Source organism: Pleurodeles waltl, chromosome 8, assembly GCF_031143425.1.
Source record: "Pleurodeles waltl isolate 20211129_DDA chromosome 8, aPleWal1.hap1.20221129, whole genome shotgun sequence".
NCBI classification, from domain to species: Eukaryota; Metazoa; Chordata; class Amphibia; order Caudata; family Salamandridae; genus Pleurodeles; species Pleurodeles waltl.
The window spans coordinates 59,754,049-59,775,960 of record NC_090447.1 but is presented as its reverse complement, the minus strand read 5'-3'; the positions used below and the strand labels follow the sequence as shown (position 1 = coordinate 59,775,960).

Sequence of the window (21,912 nt, the reverse complement as noted above, 5' to 3'; positions counted from 1 at the left end):
TTCGCTGGGTCCAATGCGGCATCGGTTCCGGTGCCACAGGGCAGAAGGACTACGACATTGCGCAGCGGCATCAGGTCCTTCTACAGTGCGGTGGAGGCGAGGCGGCATCGGATGCGAAATCGGTCCCTTGGTTCCAGCAGATACGAAGTCTGGTGGAGTTACCATGCTTCGGGGTGACTTCACGGGGTTGCGGTAATGTCATAGGGCCGCAGGCGCTGCAATGGCATTGGATCGTCACAGACAGACTTACTACACTCCAGTGTCAGCGAAGTCGGGCAGAATCAGCAGTTGCAGCTACGCGAGGCCTACAGGGTCGTCGTACTTCTACGAGGTACACAGCCTCGGGGCAGGTAAAGTTGTGTATCTGGGGTAGCGGTGTCAGCTCACAGGGTCATCGGATTCGCACTCAGCGAGGTCCATGTCCTCGAGGCAAGCGGAGTCGCGGTTCCGGGCAGTGGCATCCTTTACGAAGTCGCACGGCATCGTCCGACGTCAATAGACTTGGTTTTCTCCAGGAATTCACTTCCAGGGGTCCAGAAACTGGAATGGCACCCTCTGGCAAGCTAGAGTCCACAGCAAGTAGACTCGGTCTGGTTGGTGAAGCCTTTGCGGTCCCTGAGGTTGCAAAACAGGAGGCAAGCTCTACTCCACGCCCTTAGAATCACTTCTCAAGCAGGAATGCAACAAAGTCCAGTCTCTGTCCCATTGCACAGGCAGAAGCAGCAACTGCAGGATAGTCTAGAACAGTCACAGGCCAGGGCAGCACTTCTTCTCAGCACTTCATCTCTTCTCCAGGCAGAGGTTCCTCTTGAATCCTTGAAGTAATCTGATTTTCAAGGGTTTGGGATGCTCTTCCTATACCCCTTTCTGCCTTTGAAATAGGCCTACTTCAAAGGGAAGTCTCAAGTGTCTGTGAGATCCTTTCTTGTCCAGGCCAGGCCCCAGCCACACACCAGCAGGTTCGAGACTGCATTGTGAAAGGGCAGGCCCACCCAGCTGGGTGTGAATGACCACTCCTCCCTTCCCTTTCAGCACAGATGGCTCATCAGGATATGCAGGCTACACCCCATCCCCCTTTGTGTCTCTGTCTAGAGAGAGAGGCAAGCAGCCCAACTGTCAAACTGACCCAGACATTGAATCCACAAAACACACAGAGTGACTGAATGGTTTAAGCAAGAAAATGGCCTCTTTCTCAAAGTGGCATTTTCGAACACACAATTTAAAAACAACCTTTGCTAAAAGATGTATTTTTAACTTGTGAGCTCAGAGACCCTAAACTCCACATTTACATCTGCTCTTAAAGGGAATATGCACTTCACTAACTTTTTAAGGCAGCCCCCATATTAACCTATAAGAGAGATGGGCCTTGCAGCAGTGAAAACCAATTTGGGCAGTATTTCACTGTCAGGACATGTAAAACACATGAGGGCTAGCTAGCGTCCGTCTAAGGGGTGCCTTACATGTAGAAAAAGGGAAGGTTTAGGCATGGCAAGTGGGTACACATTCCAAGTCGAATTGGCAGTTTAAGACTGCACGCACAGACACTGCAGTGGCAGCTCAGAGCCATGTTTACTGGGACACTAATGTGGGTGATGCAACCAGTGCTGCAGGCCCACTAGTAGTTTTTGATTTACAGGCCCTGGGCACCTCTAGTGCACTTTACTAGGGACTTACTAGAAAATCAAATATGTCAATCATGGAAAGCCAATCACACATAACTTTTACATAGAAGCACTTGAACTTTAGCACTGGATAGCAGTGGTAAAGTGCCCAGAGTAACAAAGACAGCAAAAACAGAGTCAACAACCTGGGAAATAGAGGCAAAAAGCAAGGGGAGACCACGCCAAGTCTAACAATTGATATCTTCAGTTCTAATGATTTGATTTTCATTGTTTTGTTGTCAAATAGTGTATTAATATTTACTATATTTTTCTAAATTTGGTTACTGTTTTTCTTGTGTTGCGTTGTCTTTGTATCAACTTTACTGTTTCTTTACACATTGCATCAATGTTAAGTCTGACTGCTTTTGTGCCAAGCTACAGAAGGGTTATTTACTGACTTTAGTGGTTCACCCTGATAGGGAATGTGGCTGTTGCTTGAGAAAGGCTTAATAAATCCAAAGAAATCCAGGATTTGTGAAGTGCAGCAAATCACCCAGGAGAGTCTCAAGGCATTGAATTGTAGGCACGGAGAGGTTAAGTGATTTGCTTATACCCCTTCAACCAACAACCCAGTTTTTCACACTAATTAATTTTAAATTTGTCATGCAGTGTGACTGCTACACCTCTCTGGTCTGTAAACTAAGGGCTTCATTTAGTGGGAAATGGTGCAGTGTGGTGCCACAATCAATATGGCTGCACCAAGCAGTGTCATTTCCAAAGCACAGGGATGAACCGTATTTACAAGAATACGGTGCATACCTGTGTTTTCCATTGCTCTGGTGCTAAATCAGCTGCCTAGTGCCAATGCAGCCACCCTTGCACAATGGCACAAGGATGCCTGCGTTGTGGGGTGATTGTTTATGTGCAGGAAGGGACACCTTCCTTCATATAAACAATTATTAATGGAGATTTGCTCCGCCTGCCTGTGGGCCCCATAATGAGTTCCCTGCTGGGTTACCGGGTGGAAACGGTGTTTCCGCCCACTTGCCCCACGGGGTACAGCCTACAACATTGACGCGGGCGGCAATGTTGCAGTGTATAGGGTGCACCAGCATCCATCGCACTGTTTACTGTCAGCAATGCAGACAGTGAATTGCGTGACAGGGCTAGCCATGGGGGCCCCACCACTGCCCATGCCAAGTGCAAGGTCAGTGCAAGGGTCCCCTTACGGCCCCCTCTACCCTGTCTCCGCCAGCTTTTACATGGCGGTGCTACCACCATGCAAAAGCTGGCAGAGAGGGGTTCATAATCCCCAGGGTGGAGCCGCATGTAGCGCTGCTCGGGCGGACTAGGACTGCCAGCACTGCCAGCCCCTCCTGTGGAAGAAACTGGCTGTGCTGGCGGTCCAATCATGGCACAACCGCCCCAGTCATAATGTGGCGGTCAGACCGGCGCCAAAGCAGTTGGACCACCACTTTGGCGGCGGTCAGACTGCCACTGAGACCCTGGCACTCTGAAGACCGCCGGGATCATAATGACCCCCCATTGTGTGTGAAGGTTTACGTTTGTTTGACCCAATCATCTGATTTTTTTCTCTTCCTAAAAGAAAGGTATGGAAGGTTCGATCTTTAAATTGAAATACGTCCAAATAACATTGATGATGAAGATCTGAACTGGACTGAACTGGACTGAAAAAGAAACTTGCTGAAAGCAACATTACCTTCAAATTACATACCCTAAGCAAAAGGAATTACTTTCTGCTACTGGCATATGGCTTCCGCTGCGGAAGAGAAACTGAAACCTCCAAATGGAATCGGGGTTGAAGATGTGTCTCAGGCAGATACGGAAATTTATTGAAGTTGGTGAAAGTTAAGAACAATGAAGACAATAAATGTCGAATATGTGGCTTTCCAGACACCAATGATTTGCATATGTTCTTCTAGTGTTCTTTGTTATGTTTTTCTGGTGTGATGTGGGTAAAATATTAACAACAATTTTAGATCACTAGATTAAGATAAGTACCATCTCAGTTTTTTTCTGGATATTGATTAGTGAGATTGGTGAAAATAGGTTAATACCAGGTTACAGAAAGTTACTAATTTACTTGATGCAAATAGCGAGAAAGGAAATTTGCAAAAGATGGACTCTGGCAGGCCACCACAGCCAAATCTAATTAGTTAAAGTCTGTTCAACATATATGTACTTTAGGTAAAATGGGCATTATGACTCAAAGAGAAACATTTTTGTTTTTTATTGAGAAGTGGTGGAATGAGATTGGAGTATGAGAAATGGCCTGATATTTACACCTTTTTAGTAATCTACCTTACAAGTACACAGGTCTACGTATTGGCTATATAGATTATTCAAATTGGTGCAATATGGGATTAAGAAAACATCTGTTAAGCTGTTTCTTATGGTGTGCTTGCTGATTCCACATCCATGGTGTTATATTGATTGAACAAGAAATAAAGAAATGAAATGGACAGCACAAGTAAATAATTAAAAAAGGTTAACAATTCCAATGTTCTATTACATAATCAGCAAATATAAATTTCCAAAAATTGACAACAGAACTTCACACACCAAAGTTGGTCAAATGATTCAGTGAACGTGTAATGTGTTCCAGAAGCTAAGAATACCTACTCAAAGGCCAGATAACACCAAATGTAGAATTGGGGAATGTGGGATGCCCGCATAGCACCTAAAAAAGAGGTTTTGCCAGATCTAATCCCAAATGCATTGCAGGAGGAAACATATATGCAGACATGAATTATACATTGTAGCCTCTCAGATCTTCTGGTGATCAATGTTACATTTTTGTTTTTTAGTGAATGGAAACCCATTGTTCCACCTCTCATCTCTCCCTCAATATGTATTTATTAAGTGCCTACAACAATAACCATGAGTTGACACAGCAGGTGCCCTGTTTGCCTCATTTCATTACCATAAATAATGCAACTGGATCCAAATTCAGGTATTTTCTGACTTAATTTTACTTAATCAATTTAAAAACCTATACTTTAATGAATAGAGTTTCATTATATAGCAAGTGGTGTTTTGCACAAGGAAAAGCAAAACCTATATCAATGAAAAACTGAAGACTTTGTCAACCTCAGATTTCTGAAGCAAGAGTAGAAGCATTACTTCAAACTGGTATGTGCATAGTGATAAATCATGCAGTACCCACATAGTGCCTATGTAGTGCTTCAAAAATGTAATGTGAGTACGAGCCCACTGCCAATGTTACTCAATATAGTGGTTACCGAATGACAAGACTGGTAGAACCTAGGTTTTTGGTTGATGGGGGCAAATCCCTACTCAAGCAACTGCTGTCATCCTTGTCAGGATGAACCACAAAAATTCACTAAATTGACCTGTGCACATCCCTCTGGTAGCTGGCATGAATGCAGTCAGGCGTAACTTAGAGGAAATGTGTAAAGAATTCATGCAACACACATGCAGTAATAAAATTTTAAAAATGCTGTAATAAAATTAAAACCCAAAATCCCACATCAATTTAGTAAAATAGATTAAATTATTGACACCAAAACAATAAAAATCCAATCAATTGAGCAGGCGATATGTAATTTTAAAGGGTTTGAATAGGAGCAGCACTCAGAAGCAAGATGTGCCAACTGCGGTCATCTGGTCACAGTGGACCAGGTCCAAGATACAAGTTCAGGCTGAATGCCATGGAGTCCAGGCCAGATACAGGACTTCAGTTTGCTATGAAAAGTAACTTGCAACCTTGTATGTTGAGTTATGAAGTCCTTTTATGGGCCTACGCTTCGAGGGTATCAACGGGAGCTGCAATGTGAGGTCCTGCAATGAGATGACTTGAGCTGAGTCGAGGTTGCTGGAGCCCTCGGCAGGAGCTTCTGATGTGGAGTGGGGTGCTGAGATGCACTGCAATGCATCAAGGAAGACTAAGCTGGTGGTGCTGCGAGGATTGGCAGAGAGATGAGCCGGGTTCTAAACTGAGATATGTTGAACAAGGCATTGAAATGATTTGCACTAGGTCGGTGCTTGCAAAGCCATGGATCAGAAGCTGTGATACTGGCCTGGTGTAAAGGCATTTCAAGCTGGGCCGGTTGTTGGCACCAACATGCGTCATGCTGAGTCGGTGCTGCAAGGCTGCTGAACTGCCACTGTGATGCGCAGTCCTGCACTGATATGTGTCAGAATGCAGCGGCACAGAAAGGTCTGTCATGCCCCTGTAGTTAAGAACAGCAGGCCAACTAATTAGCCCTTGGCAACACTGTGGTGGTACTGGGTTCAACTTATAGATTCAGTCCTTTTTCCTCAGGCAGTATGGCAGCTAAGCGATCCTCTTTTGCAGTTGGACTGCAGAGCAGTTGGGCAGTTCTTCTTGCAACAGGGCAGCAGAGCAGTTCTTCTTCTGAGTCTTCCACAGGTCCAGAAGTGGACTGAAGTATTACGTCTAAGGGTCCAATATTTATACCTAGTGGGAGAAGCTTCTGAAACGTCCCCCATACCCGCATACAAAGGTGTCTGGAATCTCCTGCCTCCTTGCCAGTCTGTCTGGGGGCACAAAACGCAAGAGTGAAGTACTTTGTGTGTAAGCAGTTCAAGTGCCTTTAAATTACAAGTGATGTAGGTGACAGCTCTGCCCCTATCAAAACAGAGAAGGCCAATCCTGCTGACAACTAGATCCTCCACTGTTGTACTGTTTAGAAGGAATACACAAAGGCCCACTGCCACCTACATGTAGTCGTGTGACCCAGGAACAGGCTGCAGGCACCAAATGGTTAGAACAAAAAATGGCAAATTTCTAAAAGTGACATTTTCAGAATTGTGACTTAAAATACAACTTTACCATTAACTAAGGTTTTGAATTACAGTTCCTCAGATATCAAACATATCTTTCTTACCTGCTTCCAATCAAAAGCTATCACTTATTAAATGTAATAGGACAACCCAATGTTACCCCATTAGAGAGGTCGGACTCACAGTAGTGTAGAACAAATTTAGTAGTTTTTCTCTGCCAGGACATGTAAGATTTAAATGTACATGTCCAACTTTTGAAATAAATTGCACCCTGCCCTGTGTTCTATTTTGGGACTACCCCAAGGGTCACCTATATGCATTAAAAAGGAAGGTGTAGGCTAGGAAGAGGTTTATTTTGACAGATTGAAATGGCAGCTTAAGACTGCACACACAGCCTGCAATGGCAGGACTGGTGCAGGTTTGAAAGGCTATGAAAGTGGCTGGCACACTTATTGCAGTAGGCCCACTAGTAGCATTTAATTTATAGGCCTTGTGTACTGGTAGCACAAATTTACTAGGGATTTGCAAGTAAAGTAAATGTTCAAATTGGATGAAAGCCAATTTTACCATGTTGAAAGGAGAGAGCACAAGCACATTAGTACTGGTTAGCAACACTAAAGTGGGCAGAGTCAGAGGGCCACCAAAAACTATTTCACCAAAACAAGAGGAGTGAAGGCAAAAGGTTTGGTGGACAACCACCCAAAGGTTGACATCACTAACAGAGACCATCTAGTCTTGAATCCATTTCAAGCCTCTTTCTTGCATCGCCCTATGCTTCCTGTTTCTTTAACTCACTCCTGCAGATTCATTTGCATCCCACTTCCTCGCTTGTGCCAATGTTTTCCTTCATTTCTTTTCCTCCTACTTCTACCCTGTCTGCCCATCTGTCTCTTGCTCTGGTTCAAAGTCTGATGATGATTATTATATCTTGGTCTTCGAAAATGAGCCTTGGTGTCCACCGCCTCTACCCATCGGCACAATTCAAGTACTGTGTACATGAGTTTCTTTATCGCAATAGCCTGAGTACACACTGTCTAATTTTCTTTGTACTAACACTGTAGATGACTGGGTTTAAAGTGGATGGCACTAGGAAATAAAGGTTGGCTACAGTAACATGTACATAGAGAGGCATATGCTTGCCAAATCTGTTTGCTAAAATAGAGAATAATGCAGGCACATAAAACAGTGTTATTACACAAATATGTGAGGCACAGGTGTTGAAAGTCTTGCGGACCTGTAGCGAGTTCATGTTCAATACTGCTCTAAGAATCAGAAAATATGATGCAACAACTAATCCTGCATCTAAAGCCCACACCACAATGGCTGCCATAACACCAAAGAAGATATTGACCGTCACATCAACACAGGCTAATCGAGCTATGCCCATATGATCACAGTAACTATGAGGCACAATATTATTGTTGCAATATGGCAATCTGTGGAGCAGGTAGATGCAGGGAGCTACTACAGAAAGGTCTCGGATAAGCCTGAATATTGCAATTTTCTTGATCAAAGTATTTGTAAACTTTAAAGCATATCTAAGCGGGTCAGATATTGCAACATAGCGGTCATACGCTATGGCCACCAAAATGGCAGATTCCAAACAAAAGATAGAATGAATGAAGAACATCTGAGTGAGGCAAGCATGGAATGTAATGCTCCTGGCATTAAACCAAAATATGCCTAGTGTTTTAGGCAATATACATGAAGGTTAGAGCAGGTGTGTGACTGACAGCATTGAGAGAAAAGTGTGCATAAGTTTATGGAGGCTGCTCTTGGGTAAGATTAAAAAGAGCACGCCCAAGTTTCCTATCAGAGCCCCTATGTACATTAGACAAAATGAGATAGAAATCCAGTGGTAGGAGTCCTCCATCCCTTGGATCCCCAGTAAGAAGAACATAGAAGGGTGTCTGCTGCTGTTGAAAGATGACATAGTTGGCTGACACATCATCATGAACTCATTCCAGAGAGCATACTGCTCCTGTGAAAAAACAAAAACTGATTGTTAATTTTGTTATGTTCACATGTTGTAGCTCCTACCTCAAGTTTATTCTTTGCTTTAATCATATTCTATTTAAGCCTGTCATCACCATTCTTTTTATATAGCCATATAACTTACAGTGTTTCAGTGCCATAAGTTAATGGTGCTGGTGTTGCACAGAAAGAAGGGGTTCAATGAGCCATATTTCAGCAGCAGATGATATTATTTCCTGAATATCTGTGAAATACACATTTCATTCAGAGGGAGGACTGGGCTCAGTCTGATTTCTATCCATGCAACTAGTTAGTCTTTAAGCATAACAATATATTTAGCCAGAATGACTGTCCCATGCCACCCTACAAAGCAGCTAAATACACATTGATCAATTGGCAATCACTTCATGACAGTTAAGTACATTGTGAACATTCGCTTTCCAATAAGGGCCCTTTCTTAGCTAAGAATTGCAGAAGGAACTTCAGAATAGAATTCTTTGAGTTTAATCATTGCCTGTTGTGTTTAATGAGCAGTTCATTCATAAATTATAAACATAATTTAAATAAGGGTCTATTGGTATCTCTAACTTGTTAGCAGTGGCTTTAAGATATTTAAAGTCTTGTGAGAGCCTATGTAATTTAACAAAACAAATAATAGTTCCCGACGTTGAATGCTGACTTCATGAACACTAGTTTATGAATGTTTGTGACTAGTCTTGGCTTCTGCTTCATCAAGGAGACATCCTGCCTAAGGAATGTTGGCTTCTGCACCAAGACATGTGTCAGCGTTGATTCTTGCTTCACTGCAGAATAATTCCATGACTTCTTAATACTGCAGTTAACTCTGTGGTATCTTGCTTGCTTCAAGAAACACCACTCCAGTTCTGGAAAATTAACTAATCCTGGACTATCTCTAGCTTTCCTTATCCACTTCTATATGCCAACCGTGTTTACAAGTTTTATTCCAAGTGTACACAATCAGTACTACAGTACAGATAGTAAACATTATATTATATAAAAAGGGCTGCCCAACTTTTGGTTCGATAGGAGCATGGGTTTATATTGCAGATAGATGTAGAGTCCTCAAAGCATTTACTAATTTGTTTTTGTATAAATCTATAATAAATAATATTGAAAGCTAAAGAGTCTCATCATTCACCAAAGGGGTTAATTCAAATGAATCTGTTTACATGTACTGCTGGTAAGCGTGGTAAAAGCCTATAATTTATACTTAATCATCAATGAGAAGTTCTAAGTCATTGATAATTCTTCATCCCACCAAATATCTACTATTGGTATTTAATTTCCTTTACTATCCATGGCCATTACCACAACCTGAAACATTTACTATTCCAAATTAATTATAATCAATTCATGTCAAGTTGAGAACTGTGAAGGTCAAGGCCATGACACAATATAGGTTTCATGATATGATGACCATGAAGGCAATGGTTGCGTATAGCATGGGGTGCATGGTTTTGCATTTATCGCTCTCGGCAGCATGTTGTTCAGTAGATTAGACATGCACCTTCTCATTTAATTTATCTTTATTTCTCATTATTAAAAGAGTTAAAGAGGTACTTATTATTATTTAACTCAACCAAAAGACCGATTAACTGTGTGACAAGAGCTCGTATCATAACACACACACACACACAACCACACATGCACACAAATGCACATACACACACATTCACACACAGGTACACATATACAAAATATTGCCACAACATATTATACCTATCATTATACTGTAAGGATGTGTGTATTTACTATTCTAACTCCACGAGCATTTTGATAGTAGGGTAGGTTATAACACAGACCGGGGCAAAAATGACTACACTTAAAATATTTTGGATACACTTGCACAAAAGTACCTAAACACACAATGGGGTCTGGTCCTCATAACACACCTGTCCTCACAAAGAAAGTGTTTGTCTGGTTCTGTTAGGGTTTAACCACGTTTCAGTCACTAGAGCATGGGTTACGCATGCCCACACACACACAAATACATGTAAGCACATGCAAAAACGTATACAATATTGACATTTCTGTTGGTGCTAACGTTTAAATTATCTGGTGGTAATTACCATCTGAAAGTGTCAGAAGAAGAGTCAAATATGGTTGTGGATGATAAGCTGTGGACCTCTTCACAGTTATATCCTTAAAATGTAAGCAACCTTATTGAAATTCCATCTTTTATTCCATGAACCAGCACATCAGAGTGACATGCAACAGGGAGCAACCCATTAAAATCCCCATAAGGTTAAAATGCCCCTAGCATCTAGTGCCTATTGTGAAGCAATGGACAGAAGTCAACCCAGGTTGACCCTACACTGGTTAACACTTCCTATTACTGAGCAAACTAATGCATACCTGAAATTGATATAAAGAACAGAGAACTGAAAGCAAGAAGGGATCTGTTGTAAACTGTAAACTGAAAACCACTGACAGTCAAATGAAGCACCTTTGGACACTCAAAAACTTTGTTCAATGTTGTTATGTTGCAAACTCATAGAAGTGAGGTCTGGTCAGGAGCTTCTGTCATGAAATTAGTTATATGTTGGACGGTCGTGAATAGGTTTTGAATAAATATGAATATTAGCTTTCAAAATTCCAAGACCAAAGAGGACAGAGCACTGCTTCCAGGTAGCTAACCAGATTCATTATGTACTGAAGCCGGTGTGTGAATCAGAAGTGCACGGCCAACTGGATGAGACCAGCCAACAATCTGGTATGCTGTTGGTAAAAGTCAGCATCGCAGTATATGTTACAAACGGCATCAATCTTTCTTGATTAATGCATAAAGAGTGTACTTTGAAGAAAATCTTTCAATTTACTTAGAAATAAAGGTTTTTAATGTAGGGGCTCTCATTATGAACACATGTGTGAGCTCTGATTTTAAGACAGCACATGCCCCTGGCATCTTTTTTTTTTCTTTAGAAAGGAATCCATGTCCTTATCTGGGTGACTAAGTTCAACATGTCTCATCTACCAATGAAACAATGTCCAATAAATGACCTGAAAGCATAAACATACTCCTGATATGACCAGTGTGTGCAGTGATGTCCTCTGAAGGAGCTCAAATAATGAAGTATTTAAACATACCATCAGTTCTCTTTGTTTGAAGATCCCAAAAGCAGATCTCAAAGGTATATTCAATCTGCTGTGCCCACCAAAATTATATACAGTTAGGCGAAAAGCAGTTACAGAGGTATGTAGAATTAAAAAACATAATTGGTGATAAACAAGTAGAAGAGACTGTATGTCAAATGATCAGATACAAAAAGATTAACATGCAATAATATGACTGCAAGATATCCACATGCACAACATAGTGAAGGAAACATTTTGTAGGAGATTTGAAGTATAACCCCAAAAGCCCTATTACACAAAGTGCCCTGGGGGCTCAAGGGGCATGTGAGAATGCTTTGTGCACCCCTAGGGCTCTTTGGGATTACTGTTGGGGCCACAGGTGCTTGTGCTATTGATACCCTGGTGCACATGTAGACCAGTGCTATATCAAAAAGGCATTTCATCCTCATGGAAATGAAAAAATCTATTTGCCTCTGATGCTGGTTCACATTATGGATGCAGGCACAAGGTTAAAGAAGTTGTTAGGAGGCACACTGAAAGTGTGGCACAAAAAAGTGGCACACCCTCAATGCGGCCCCAGCTGGCAGTTCACTGGCAGGGGGAAGAGAATCCAATTAAACCCCTTGCAGGTGAGTGTACTCTCTTATGGCACCCACCTACAAGGGGATCTCTCTCCCCTCTTGAAAGTGCAGACAGTTTGCTACCTGCACTATGAAACACAGAGTAAATTTTAAATAGCTGCTCCATATTTAACTTGAATGCCCTGCCCCAGTGCACTGCATGTTCATGGCTGACATGAGGGCAGCAAATTCAGCGTAATAGGACGCACTTTCCCTGTTTGTGCCAGGCACACCTTTTGAAAGGGGCACCAAGGCACAAAAAAGAAAGTTCATTCGGTGCATAATACAGCCCCAGAGTGGTATTTAAGAGGCAATATTATTAGTGTATTACACCATACGCAGAGCAGATGAGAGTCAGGATAACTGTCCAAAAAAGTGTGCTGATCTGCGGCCTGAACTATTGTCATTCAAAAGCAGTGCTTAATTTGAGCCGGTGGTTTGAGGTGCTCAGCTCCCACACTTAATAGTCAACACTGGCATTAATGACAGTCTACCACATCATGGCACCATTTCATGAATTTAGAGATGAGCACAACAGCAAGTTGTGTATTAATTCAGTGTTAGACCTGGCATCCTTGGCGTGGTCTCCCCTGTCTTTTTTCCTCTGCTTTCCATGTTTTGACTGTGTGCTGGACTCTGTTTTTGCTATTTTTGGTACTCTGGGCACTTTACCACCGCTGACCAGTGCTAAAGTGTAAGTGCTCCTGTGGATATTGTATGTGTAATTAGCCTTTCCACAATTGGCATAATTGCTTTCCTAGTAAGTCCCTAGTAAAGTGCCCTAGAGGTGCCCAGGGCCTGTAAATCAAATGCTACTAGTGGGCCTGCAGCCCTGATTGTGCCACCCAAATGAGTAGCCCTGTAAACATGTCTCAGACCTGCCACTACAGTGTCTGCGTGTGCAGTCTTGAAACACAAATTTGACCTGTCAAGTGTACCTAAACCTTCCCTTTTTTTACATGTAAGGCACCCCTAAGGTAGGCCCTAGGTAACCCACTAGGCAGGATACAATGTATGTTAAAGGTGGGACAAGTACTGCTGTGTTTTACATCTCCTAACAACGGAATACTGCCAAATTAGTTTTTCACTGTTGCAAGGCCTATCTCTCTCATAGGTTAACATGGTGGCTGCCTTTAAATATATTTTAAGTGCAGTTTCCCTTTGGGACCAGATAGAGATGATGGAGTTTGGGGTCTCTGAACTCACAATTTAAAAATTCATCTTTTGGTAAAGATGGTTTTTAGATTGTCAGTTTGAAAATGTCACTTTTGAAAAGTGGGCATTTTTTTGCTTAAAGCTTAAATCATTCTGTAACTGTGCCTGCTTCTGTATTCCCTGTCTGGGTCCGACTGACAGCTGGGCTATTTGTGAATCCCCTATAGTGAGGGTCACTGCTTTGAAAGTGTGCAAACTGACTGCCAACCAGAGACCCCATTTCTAACACTGGTGATCAGCAGTGAGGATAGAACTTGTATTTTTACAATCTATTGATTAAGTACTACTGTTTTCAGTGCAGACCATTAAGTGACCACATACTACTTGTTTTTGCTTTTTATCTTTTTGGACTTTTCTACTTCCATTTCTTGTGATTTTTGAACTTCTCTTGGGAACTCTCTGTTCTCTTTGGATGTTTGCATTTTTGAGTGAACCATACCAACATGTCTCAACATGGGGATGCCCCAGCTGGGGCTACAAAGTCTGTTTTTGAGTTGGAGAAACTGGTAAACTGTGGCTCAACTAAAGCAGTTTTGTGAGGATCTTACCAAAAGCTCCTCCAGGAAGGAGGAACTGCAAAAAGCATTGAGGGCATCAGTGGCAGCCAAGGTGGTTGGGAGACACACCGAGAAGGAGGGTAAGGAGGTGCAGAGTAATCCAGGTGCTATAGTGGATGTGCTTCTTCTGCCTGGGGGGAGGGTCTCCAGGGCAGGTAGCAGTGTGTCCTCCAATGGTTTGACTCCTGAGGAGTTGTGGGACAGACAAGCATAGAAGGTGCACCTGTTGGAGTTAGAGAAGCTTAAGATAGAGAGGGGGATGGAAGAGATGAGGCTGTCCATTGGAGAGAAAAAGATGCTCTTGGCTCATGAGTTCAGTTTAAGGGAGCTGGGTCAGAAGAGCCAGTCTAATAGAGATGGTAGCGGAAGTACCTCAGTGCAGCCTGAGAGGAGGGTACACATTCCTAAAGATCTGGTGAAGGATTACAAGAGGGAGGATGACATCTATCTGTGGCTCAAGAGGTATGAGTCTGCTCTCCACATGATTATGGTCCCTGAAGCACATTGAGGAGTGGGTCTGTGGAAGCACTTTGAGATAGAGGGGAGAGATACTCTAACATTCTTAGGGGATTCTCAGGGGCTCACCTACCCTATCATGAAAGCAGCCCTAATCGCAAGATATGGTCTCACCCCTGAGCAGTACAAGGACAAGTATAGGTCCCACACTTGATCTACTGGGAGGATGGCCTCCTATATAGCAAGCCTAAGGTTGCTGAGCCTGGGGCAGCACATGTGCTGGTGGTACCCCAGTGTTTCAGAACCTTCCTACTGGGTGTAGCTCATGATGTGCCTTCAGCTGGACATCTGGGGCAGGATAAGACCTTTGAGAGGCTTGTCAATCACTTTTACTGACCCCAAATGTACAGGCACTCTGATGCACACTGTAGGTCTTGCCAAACTTGTCAGGCAAGTGCCAAGAGTGGGGGCAAATGTAAGGCTCTCCTCCAACATTTTCCTTTGGTCAGCACCCCCTTTGAAAGGGTTGGTATTGATATTGGGGGGCCTCTGGATCCTAAGACAGCCATGGGCAAAGGTTTATTCTGGCCTTGGTGGATCTTGGCAACAGGTACCCAGAAGCCATTCCTTTAAGGTAAATCACTGCCCCTGTGGTGGGACATGCATTGATGGGCAGTTTTACCCGCATGGAGTTCCGCTAGAAGGTGGTATCTGACAGGGGTACCAACCTCATATCCACATATATGAGTCAACTGCACATTGAAGGGCATGATTATGACCCTGTCAGAGCCCTTGAGGTGTAAGTGGGGCATCCTCTTGCCATGCCTTCTGTTCACCTACAAGGAGGTGCCACAAAAGGGTTTTGGTTTAGCCCTTTTGAGTTTCTGTATGCCACCCTGTCAGGGGACCTTTGAGTCTGGTTAGGGAAGGCTTGGAGAAAGCCTCCTGTAAGCCCCCCCGGATGTATACAGTTACACGATGGCTTTTAGGAACCAGACTTCCTGCTTCTGTAAGCTTGCTCAAGAGAACCTGGAAGCAAGCCAGGAAGATACGAAACTGTGGTATTGTCAGAGGCTGGCCCTCTATGTAGTGTGCAAAATTAGGAACATAGCTGGTAGAGCAGTTAGGCTAATCCGGGAGATGTGCTAAGTATTTTCTGTACTCACAAATCCAATCATGGACCAAACACACTCAATGAATAACTGGAAACCAGAATTTATAAAAATGCTTCAGACTCTTATATACATTTTAAGACCAAAATCTTTAGAATACATTAAGTACTTTTTGAGTTACGACTTTTTGAAGTTTTAATAAACTTAGTCTTTCTGTGTGTAATTAAGCACCATAGGACTCAATAGGCAGTCACTTTTAAAAATACATTCAAAATCATACATTTAGGTCACCAGTCTCTTCACTTGCACGGTGGCCGGAGTGGTCTGTGGGCACACTGTGCCAGCTGGAGAGCCCTGGGTGGCTCACAGTTCCGGTGGGAGCAGCATTGGAAAACCTCTTGGCATAGGCACAGGGCCACTTGGAAAAGGAGCTGGTTTGCAGATTTAAAGTTGATGCCTGGGGGTCCCCATGGGCTGCTGAGGTCGCAATCGGTTGGGGACCTAGGGCACACAGCAGATCCAGCGATGCAAGGCTCAGGGCAGCCAGGTGCATGGTGTTTTGGAGGTCTTGGGTGCTGTGCTGGAGGTAAGTCTCCTTCTTGGGGCCCTGCAGTACATCACGGGTGCTCTGGTGGGAGGTCCAGGGTGTCACTGAAGTCCCTCAACTGGGGCTTTCTCCTGGTCCAGTTGCAGCTTTTTTTGAAGATGTCTGCTGTGCACTGGTCAGTACCTGAGGTATTGCCACAACTCGGCCATGGAAGTGTGCTGTGCCACCAAACTTGGCACACTTTCAGGTCTGATCTGGGCTGTTGCTGGTCTTTCGTCAGGTCTGGCTGTGACTTCCGGTTGCGGAGATATCATCCAGGTTTGTATACTGGCTGTCTGGAGTGGCAGGCTGGAGGGAACCAGTTAGGGTAAATCCAACACTGGTACCAGTTTGGAATTAAAATTCTGAGTTGTTTGATACCAAATGACCCAGGGTACAGAGTACCCATCATGTGGCTGGGGAACTCGTGTTTGACCAGTGTCCAGTACATGTACTTAAAATGGCAGCTCTGTTAACTCACTATATCCCAGGTCTGGCAAGGACACAGTGGGGGCATTTTGCTCATGCAATTGTGCCCTCAAATATAGTAAGGTGCACGCTGCCTTAGGGCTGTAAGGCCTACTAGAGGGGTGTCTTATCCATAACATATGCAGTGTAGGGTGGACAGGGCACACAGGGAGTGTGCCATGTTGAGTTTGCCTTTTTAGGTTTGCCCCTGTACACTAAGCCTGCACTGGCAGTGCCGGGGGTATCTGGGTTCAGGGCCCTAGAGGGTGGCACAATCAGTGCCACTGCCCTCAAGGGCCTACTCTTACTATCTATTGACCTGGGTACTGGGGTACCCATTTACTAGCGTCTTACAAGGATAAGTAGTAGTGTATCCAATTATGCTGAGCATCACAACAGATTTAGGGAAAGAGCTCTTTTAGGAGGCTGGCCTGGTTTGTAGTGGGTACCTAAAGTACTTACACCTTATACCAGGTACAGTTATCCCTTATTAGTGAAATGTAGACAGTGTCTAGAAGCCAGGCTCTCTAGGGGTAGTGCTGATGAGCAGCCAAGGCCTAACTAGGAGACATGCAAAGCTCATGCAATACCACTGTAGTGACACTGTGCTCACACACATGAAAGAAAGTACTCATTGTTACACAAATAAAGGTTATTTATTTTGGTTACACAACTGCCAAAAATACCATTGAGACTATACTCCCTTAGGAGGTAAGTAATACACAAATTATGTACACTAATATGCAGAATTAGCTGTAAAACAGTGTAAATAGTGAAAATCACAATAGTTAGAAATGGGCCTGGGGGAACAAAAACCATATACTAAGAAAGTTGAATGTGAAAGTTGATTTCCCACTTAGGAAAGTGTAGTGTCTAGAGGGGCACTGAAAGTATTAAAAAACACTGATGGTAAGTAATAGCACCCACTACGGAGCCCATGACAGCAGGAGTAATTCATAGTAACTTTCCTGGAACACACAAGAATATGAGAAAGAAGATTATGCAAGAACCAGAAGAGACTGCAAGACACCATCAGTGGATTCCTGGACCTGAAGACCTGTGGAAGAAAGGGACCAAATCCAAGAAGCACAAAACCCGGATGAAGGTGCAAAAGAAGAAACACCGGTGAAGAACAAAGTCAGTTCTGCACCCAAGAAGACGGATGCAGGTTCCTGGTTGGTGCAGATGATGTCCCGCGCTGGATGGATGATTGCAGTCTGGTTTGCAGTGCTGGATTCCTCCAACAAGCCTTGGCACATGCAAAGCTCCCAGTTAGCAGACACTGGCAGTGCCTGAGACCAGGAGGGACCTGGTGGACTCTCCCTGGGAGTGGGAATCAGAGGGGGCTCTCAGCAACTCAGAAAGCCCCCAGAAGACAAGGCAGCATGCACAGGAGTCCCACAGCATGGGAACAAAGAAGGTTCAAGAGGAGGCCCATGAAGCACTACACCAAAGGGTCCCATGCCGCCGGAGAACAACAGAGGAAGCTGTGCGTCACAGGATGGGGGCCAGAGCTGCATGGTGTATGAAGAACTTCATGGAAGGATGCCAAAAAGCCTTGGCAACTGCAAAACATGCAGTGTACTGGGCTGCTGTCTTGTGTGGGAAGGGAAGCTCTTACCTCCACCAAAGTTGGACAGTAGGACATCAGGACCATCTGGACCACTTCAGTCCTCCTCCCATGAGGCAGGATCCAAGCAGCTCATCAGGAGAGGGGACCCACGCCGCCGGTCGTCGTTGCAGAGAGATGCCTGCTGAAGTAGGGGAGTGACTCCTTCACTCAAAGGGAGATTCCTTTGTTTTTCTGGTGCAGGCTGAAGACAGGCTGTCATTTGAGGATGCTCGACCGGGAAACAGTTGCAGTTTCTGGCAGGAGCTGAAGATATAATATTGCAGAAGTCTTCTTTGCTTCTTTGTTACAGTTTGTATAGTTCCTGGAGGGTCCAGATGCAGTTTCTTCAGTAAGAAGGTGAAGTAAAGGATGCAGAGGATTCCTGCTCGACTCTTGCAATCCGAATCAGAAGAACCACCCAAGAGAGAGACCCAAAATAGCCCTGAAAGGGGGATTGGTCAGCTAAACAAGTAAGCACCTATCAGGGGAGGGCTCTAACGTCACCTGCTGGCACTGGACACTCAGATGCTCCTAGAGTGCTCTGCCAACTTGGAATCCAAGATGGCAAAACCCAGGGACCCTCTGGAGGAGCTCTGAGCACCACCCCTGGGGTGGTGATGGACTGGGGAATGGCCACTCCCCTTTTCTTTGTCCAGTTTCATGCCAGAGCAGGAACTGGGGGTCCCTGAACCGTTGTAGACTGGATTAAGCAAGGAGGGCACCATCTCTGCCCTTCAAAGCATTTCCAGAGGCTTGGGGTGGCTACCCCTTCCAAGCCTGTAACACCTATTTCCAAAGGGAGATGGTGTAACACCCCTCTCCCAAAGGAAATAATTTGTTCTGCCTTCCTGGGCTTGAGCTGCTTGAGCAACAGGAGGGCAGAAACCTGTCTGAGAGGTGGCAGCAGCTGAGGCTGCCTGGAAAACCTCAGATGGCTGTAAGGACAATACTGTTGGTCCTCTAAGGAGCCCCCAGAGTGCATGGAATCATACAACCAATGCTTGCAAAAGCATTGGGGTATGATTCCAACATGTTTGATACCAAACATGCTTATGTTCGCAGTTACCATTATGTAGCTGGAAAAGGTAGTGACCTATGTCCAGTACACGCGTAAAATGGCGTCCCTGCACTCACGAAGTCCCGGAAAATGGTCCTGGAGATCATTGGGGCACCTCTGCTAGTGCAGGGGTGCCTTCACACACAGGTACTCTGCACCATGCCCTCAGGGCTGAATGGCCTGCTATAGGGGTGACTTATAAGTGACCTGGAGCAGTGTAAATGGCAATGAAAGGGTGCATGCATCTTTTCACACAGGCTGCAATGACAGTCCTGTAGAAGCCTTTACATCGGCTCGCTCTGGATGGCAAAAGAAATGGTGCAACCCATAGGTATCCCCTGGAACCCCAATGCCCTGGGTATCTGGTACCATTTACTAGGGACTTATAAAGGGGGACAAGTATGCCAATTCTGGGTGAAATACTGGGTTACCAGTATGCAGTGACACTATTTAGAGGAGAGAGAGCATAATCACTGGGGTCCTGGTTAGCAGCATCCCAGTGAACACAGTCAAACACACTGATATCAGGCAGAAAATGGGGGTAACCATGGCAAAAAGAGGGTACTTTCCTACAACTCTGGCTCAGGGAACCTGGTTAGCATGGACCCTGGGCACTACCAACTTTTAGAACACATCAACATCAGGCAAATTGTGGGGCTCACCATTCAAAAAGAGGCCTCCTCTCACACTAACCCTAATCCCCAAACAAAAGAGATTGAGACTACCCTTTCCCTACTGAGTCTTTATCTTCTAAGTGGAAGAACCTGGAGAGGCCATCTGCATTGGCATGGGCAGTCCCAGGTCTGTGTTCCACTTTGAAGTCCATCCCCTCTAGGGAAATGGACCACCTAAGCATCTTGGAGTTTTTACCTTTCTTTAGTTGTAGCCATCTGAGAGGCCTGTGAGAGCCAAATAAGTATGGCCTCAGCTTTTTCAGAGCCCAAACCACAGCAAAGGCTTCCCTCTCTATCGCAAACCATTTTTGTTCCCTAGGGAGTAGCTTTTTGCTAATAAAAGCAACTGGCTTGTCATATCCGTGATCATTCCTTTGGGAGAGGACTTCTCCTATCCCCATCTCTGAAGCATCTGTTTGGCCTATGAATTTCCTTGAGTAGTCTGGTGCTTGTAGTACTGGAGCAGACCACATTGCTTTCTTCAGAGTGTCAAAGGCCTCTTGAAAACTCACTGTCCAGTTGATGTTTCTGGACATCTTTTTGGAGGTGAGGTCTGTGAGGGGGCAATTATTGAGCCATAGTCCCTCACAAACCTCCTGTAGTATCCAGTTAAGCCAAGGTATGCCGTGGCTTGTGTCTGGGTTGTAGGAGCTTCACAAGGCAGAATGGTCTGAATCTTGGGTTACAGAGGTTGTACTTGGCCTCCAACAACTAGGTGGCTCAGATACACAAATGTTCCCTGCCCTATCTGGCACTTACTGGTCTTGATAGTGAGGCCTGCCTTTTGCAGCGCCTCAAGGACCTTTCCAAGGGCGATCAGGTGATCCTGCCAGGTGGAGCTATAGACAGTATGTCATCTAAGTAAGCTGCACTAAAAGTTTACAGTCCAGCAAGGTCTTTGTTTACCAGCCTTTGGAAGGTGACAGGTATATTTTTGAGTCCAAAGGGCATATGTAGTGTCGGGAGCCGCCATTCTTGAATGCCTCGCGCTGTGAATTCTGTGCGCGCACAGAGGCATTCGAGAACGGGGTGGAGAGGACGGTTATTGAGACGGACTAGGCAGCTGCACTTCTCCCTTCTGGGTTATACTTAAACGAAATAAAGTAATTAGAATGTCTCTTCAGTGTCAGCAGATTCTTACAATTGGCGACGAGGGTAGTATCGACCCTACCGTGTTGTTGAACGTCGCGGCATGATGAAGAGCAGCAAATCTTGACAGTTAAGTGCTGGGAGGCACTCACGCTGCAGCTGAAGAACATCTTTCCTGTAAGCTGTTGTGAGTTGGGTGCTGTGCAGCATTTACTGGGCAGCTGATGATCGTCTTCATTGTGTGGGTGTGTACTACTACTGGTACTGCCTCTAACCATTACGTCATTCAATCTCAGAGGCCATTTTGGGATTGGTGATGGTCGGTCACACGTCACTTAAAAGCGGCAGCCATTTTAGATTGGGACAGTTCTGCTGACAGAGGGGCAGCCATTTTAAGTCACACGTGAACAATTTGGAAGACATTTTAAATTGGGACAGTTCATTTAGATTTGAAAATTGGTTTATTAGTAGGTTAACTCATCATTTAAACCATCGTTAATACTGTTAACAGTTATATTAATCTTTAGAAGGGAGACAGTGCAAATACATGGCGGCGAACAACCCTTGGAACCTGTCACCACCACAATCATTTATTCCTGTTGCTGGTACACCAATATTGAAATGGGAAGAATGGAGTGAATATTTCAAGAATTATATTTCTGCCATTGAGGAGGAGGAAGAACTTCCTGCTGAGAAAAAATATAGAATTCTTTGGCATTGTTTAGGACCAGGTGGTCTGAACATTTTTAAAAATATTAATAAGAAACTTAGGCAAGCTGGTGATTGTGACCTGTATAAGAATGCACTTGAAGACTTGGATAACTATTACAGACCTAGAGTTTGCATAGCTGTGGATCGCTATAAATTTTTTCATCGGAAACAAGGGAAGGAGGAACCAGTGGAGGATTACGTGTCTGCCTTGAAGAATTTAGCAATTAATTGCAGATTTGGCGATTTACATGACGAGCTTATTCGTGATCAGATTGTTATGCAATCATCAAACTCGA

The 21,912-nt window shown here is 44.3% G+C and overlaps 1 pseudogene; it reads right to left on the bottom strand.

Annotated features, from left to right (window-relative positions):
• Positions 1-7,395: 7,395 nt before the first annotated feature.
• Positions 7,396-21,183, bottom strand: LOC138249424 (olfactory receptor 52E8-like; annotated as a pseudogene).
• Between the last annotated feature and the right edge of the window lie 729 nt (positions 21,184-21,912).